General features: G+C 48.2%; 1 pseudogene; it reads right to left on the bottom strand.

Annotated features, from left to right (window-relative positions):
• Window positions 1-3,653: 3,653 nt before the first annotated feature.
• LOC147677736 (Golgi integral membrane protein 4-like) lies at window positions 3,654-4,938 on the bottom strand (annotated as a pseudogene).
• Between the last annotated feature and the right edge of the window lie 453 nt (window positions 4,939-5,391).

The following is a 5,391-nucleotide window of genomic DNA, read 5'->3' as shown; positions in this document are numbered from 1 at the left end:
AGAGAGGGGGGAGTGAGAGAGATAGAGGGAGTGAGAGACAGACAGACAGAGGGAGGGAGAGGGAAGGAGCAAGAGAGGGAGGGAGCGAGGGAGGGAGAGAGGGAACAAGTGAGGGAGTGAGAGAGAGGGAGTGAGGGAGAGGGAGGGAGTGAGGGAGAGTGAGGGAGTGGGGGAGGGAGAGGGGAGTGAGAGAGGGAGTGAGAGAGAGGGAGTGAGAGAGCGGGAATGAGAGAGACAGACAGAGGGAGGGAGCGAGAGAGGGAGGGTCGGAGCGAGGGAGAGATAGAGGGAGCGAGGGAGGGAGAGAGCGCGGGAACAACAGGGAGCGAAACAGGGAGCGAGAGAGGGAGGGAGAGAGGGAGGGAGTTTGGGAGGGAGTGAGGGAGAGAGGGAGGAAGAGAGTGAGAGGGAGAGAGAGGGAGGGAGTGAGTGAGGGAGTGAGAGAGAGAGGGAGCGAGAGAGGGAGCGAGACAGGGAGCGAGGGAGGGAGAGAGGGAGCGAGATAGGGAGAGAGGGAGGGAGAGAGAGAGCGAGAGAGGGAGTGAGTGAGTGAGGGAGGGAGAGAGATGTGTGTATGCCGGGTCTGGTGGCTCAGTGGACGAAGGCATCCGCTGCAGGGACCTGTGATCAACATCATGGTCAGTTTTTTTTGTTGCTCTAGCCCGCACCCTCCCCCACTGACCCCGCCACAACCGGTGCGGCCCTCGGACACAAACCACACTGTAAATTTGGCCCCCGAGAGAAAGTTTGTGAGTACCCATGCTCTAAATCATACCAACCAGCAAAAATGTTTATAAACCAATAGAAAAAAGTAATCCGGGGTTGTGAAAACTAATATTGTTTTTCATACAGTGAAGACAAAAGGGTCTTAAAAAATAGCATAAACAAACAATTCATAAAGAAGCACCTAAACCAGATGTTCATGACAGAGAAGCACCAACAATCCGTTTGCCCCATTTTCCCGGAGCAATACCTGCAAGAAAGTTTTCATCTTGGTCACACTATTAAAACTAAAACATTTATTTCCCACTGTAGTACGTACAAGGGGTATTGCGGAGAAATCTAAAAAAAGAAAGAAAAAGTCAGGCTTTTTAAAGTATATTTTGGTGCTCTGTTAAGTCTCCTTCGTTGTTGTTTGGGACTCTCATAAATACATTCTTAACTGCTAGCACATTATCCTACCATTGGTTTGTCGTAAGAAAGAACCTCGAGTCAGGAATGAATACCAACATGCAATGTAGTAGGATGGAATTTCCATACTACTGGTCTGTCGCCTGAAATGTGTATGTTACTACTTCACCTACAAATTATTATTTTTTTAAAAAGACTTCCACCAGTTGCTACACTATCACAACCTTTCCAACTCGGGGCGCTTTTCTCGTTTCACCTTTCAGCATTCATCAGGAACCAAACTGTTACTACTGTGAGCCTCAGGTCCGAAAATCTACATAACATATACCTTATTACGGATTGCTTGACTTTACCCTTTGTATAGAAAACATTCCCATGAATCCTTCCCTCAACCCCGATACCCAGACTCCATCTGAAGAAACCTTGATGCCCAAAGCCCTTCTACAGTGATTCCTACGACACAAGTTAATGGTGATCCATGCACCATTTTACTGCATTTAGTCAAAGGCTATTACAAGAATATGCATCTATTTTAACGTCTATCATGTTGCAAGTGAGCCTGCACGCAAAGCATTTACTGGAAGTAAATGTAAACACTACTAAACACTTTTTGGCAACAAAAAAATGGGTAAATCTGTCCCTCTCCGAGCATTGAACTATGCTAAATCAGCACTAACCAAGAAGCAAAAATGCAAGAGAAACACTTTGTGCCTAAAATATATTAAGATTAAATAATAAGGATCTAGTGAAAAGACACTGCATTCACATCACTTGCTTTTACTAGACTAGCTCGAAGTAGGATATCTCACCCATAAATACTTTTGCTGCTTGTGGAAAACAAACAGCATTTCAATGATGAAAAACGCATATCAAAGTAATTGTTTCTGACCTGAAGACTGTAAAGTCATCACGTGGCTCAGGACTTTCATGGGCAATTAACCATAGAGGTTCAGGTGTTTGCAGGCCAGTACCCAAAGAAGGCTTCTAAGCTATTTCAACACAACGTTACCCCCAGCCCTGTTTTGTGCTGAAGTATGTGATGACAAGGATGTCACGGCGATTGACTTTGAGGCATTATTAATCAAAATGTAAAACCCTGCTGTAAATATTCTATTTTAGACAGCGTTTATGCTAACATCCCACATCTCTGGTTATCAACCATTAGCAGGCTACATCTAGCGGAGTGGAGTGCACTGTGGTGATTGAGCTGGTACGGATTAGAGCGCTCTAGTGTACCATAAATCTGCAGCTCTGAAACTAGAGTACCTGGTCCAGTACACAGAAAGGAAAAAACATGGTTTCCTTGCCCGTGGTCTCAAACAAAAAACACTACGGTTTGTGAAGAATAAGCAAGATACAAGTCTGGTCTATTTTATTTTATTTTTTTAATATTTCTGATGCTTTATTAAAGAGTATAAGGATCACTGGATGTGAGAGATTCCACAAACTGAGTTCAGATATAATCATTCTTTACTGAGGGATGGTTCAGCATTTGAAAGACGGTGCTCTATTTGACAGAGTGGCGGAGACCATTACCTCCATCATGCTGATGGACCACGTACCTCAGATTTAGAGATGATCATTAGTCCAGCGGCCATCTTTGAACGGTGAAAGGAATAGCCATCATGTAGATAAGTTACAAAGAATTAGTATTTAAAAAGTATAGCGGAGGTGTAGGGTACCACTGTGCTGAGAGACATCATGTCAAAAAAAGTAAAACAAAGGGCAGCAGACAGACCTCTCAAAAAAGTGCTAAACTCATTTTAAAAAACTAGTGGGCAAAAATTCTGCAAAGGATATTTGAAGCCCCTTGGCACTGCCATGGTGAGAAAGGGGGAGTGTATAATGGCTGGGTGGAGAAGGTAACATTGGCTGCTGCTGTTCTCTTCTGGCTGGAGAGGTGGTTGGCGTTCATTACTCTGTCTTGGCTGGAGTGAGTAGGAAGATTCTACTTCTCTCTTCTGAGCGGGAAGAGTAGGTTGACTTCCACGGCGCTCTTCTGGATGGAAAAAAGTGCTATGTCTTCCATTACTCTCTGCCGGGAAGGGGAGAATAAAAGAGCCCCCAATACTCTCTCGGTGGAAGTGGATGGTATTGCTTCCAATATGCTCCGCTGAGAGAGGGAGAGTGGTTTCCACTGATCTCTGCTGGCTGAGAGTCAGTGGATTCTCTTTGAATGAAGAAGGGTAACCTGGCTTCCATTAGTCTCTCCTGGTTGGCCGGGAATAAGATGTTCCACTACTGTCTTCAGCAAGAGAGAGTAATATTGCTTCCAGGACCTGGCTTGCAAGAATGGAGTGGAATCCAATTTTCCTTAAATTCCTAATTTGGCCCCTTGGATGGAGAGCTTGCACAGTCTCTTTCTCATTCACACACACTGGAGTCTAGAGCTATCAAAGGTTGTTAGCTGTCTCTCCGTGTGGCACTGAATCTGATCAGCATCAAGGGTCAGATTTCCTGTGTACTCGCCAACAGGGCGTAAAAGGCATCCCATTCTTGTCCACCGTCCAGGTCACAATGTCTTAGCCAATATTCATGTTCCCGAATTCATCATAGTAGATGGTGCTGTTTCTGATGGTGAAGTTTATCGTCTTTAAGTCTTTCAACAGCTCCTCTCCAGCCTGGATGCTATTCACCGTCCTCTAGAAACGCACTGCACGGCTATCTCTATCATTTGATAGCCACAGAGGCAAGGCTGGCTGTGGCAGAACTTCAAGAAGCCCTGAAGAGTGCCAACAATTGTCTGATAGATTCCATAGCCTCGGCATCACTTTCTGGGGTTTTCTTCCCAGAGTCTGTTGGCGTCTCCAGATTGTTCGCATGGAGGCTAGTCAGAACTTCAAGAGACCTCGTCCGGGGAACCAACAATTTTCCGATAGATACTGCAGTCTGGGCAGCACTTTCTGTGGTTTTCTTCCCAGAGTCTGTGTTCGCTTGGAGTCCAATCAGAACTTCAAGAGACCCTGTCCAGGGTACCAACAATTTTCTGACAGATTCTGCAGTCTGGGCAGCACGTTCGGAGGTTTTCTTCCCAGAGTCTGTCGGTGTCTCCTGAGAATTCGCTTGTAGGCCAGTCTGTTCGCGAATGCGGTGCAATTCAGCATCAAAGGCTCGGGAAGGCTTCTCATCTGGGGTCTGTAATTGCAATGGGTGGTGCCTCAGGGCTGGGACCAGCTTGTAGCTTGGTATCCTCCGAAGAGCTTCATTCAGCTGCTGCATCTTATTCAGCTGCTCCTGCGCACTACGCAGCTTAGCGCGGACCTCTTCAAATGCATTGCGAAGAACTGTACTGTCTTCGATTAGTTTCGATATTGTATCCATCAGCATCTCCACGTGGTTCTCATTCTCCCGCTGGAGCTGGGCGTATTTCTGGTTGTGGCTCTCCAAGGCGCGCCGGTTTTCCAGCTTTAGGGAGTTATACTGCGCCTGTAAGTCCAAGAGCTGCTTCTTGGCTCCTTCATGCTGGTTCTTCAGGGTCATGTGCCGAGAGGGGAGGGTGACGTCGGGGTTCATGGCGCCTTCCTTCTCCTTGCTCAGGGCTTCTTGAGCTTTTAAGTTATGTACCCCAAAATCTTCATGGGTCTTGTGCTCCGCACGCTCCTTCTCAAGGGACTGCTCCAGACTGGACCGCTGCTCATACATCACTTCCACCAGGCCGGAGAGCGTCTCCTGCTGCTGCTGGAACTGGAGCTGTGAGTCCCTATACAGGTAGATCACGGACCCCAGGCACGTCACGAAGGCCAGCAGGCAGAAGACTACCTGCAGAATCCTCGTCTGCCTGCGAAACCCGCAGGCGCAGAGTCCCATCATGGCTGGAGAGCTTGGTTCCTCGTCAGGAGGGCCGGGCCCTCGGACTCCCGTGATCATCTTGACCGCAATGTCCGACTGACAGACTTATGGGCCCGGCGCGGCCTTATCTAGCCCTGCTGAGCCCCCCGGATTATGACGTTATTGTGATTCAGAGCACCGCACTGTGACGTCGAGTCAACGCGCCTTGCGTCCCAGACAGCATCAACCCTGGCTGTCTAAGTAGTCCGCGCCCTGAGCAGTGCAGCTTTGCCATCCCGTGTGTAGGTCACTGCACGTGCTGTGTGTGCGCCTTTCCTGGCCTCGCCTGGCCCTTCAGTGCCTGTGAGGGGGCTCCTCGACCCTGACATGGATGGATGCGATCAAAGACTCTGAGGCGAATCTTCCTGCAGGAAGCACGTGGCCTTCGACGCACAGCGCATCCCTTTTTCCGTGGAAGTGGCCCGTTTCCAC

This window comes from Lissotriton vulgaris, chromosome 12, assembly GCF_964263255.1.
Source record: "Lissotriton vulgaris chromosome 12, aLisVul1.2, whole genome shotgun sequence".
NCBI classification, from domain to species: Eukaryota; Metazoa; Chordata; class Amphibia; order Caudata; family Salamandridae; genus Lissotriton; species Lissotriton vulgaris.
The sequence above is the reverse complement of the archived record's forward strand: the minus strand, read 5'-3'. Positions and strand labels throughout refer to the sequence as shown.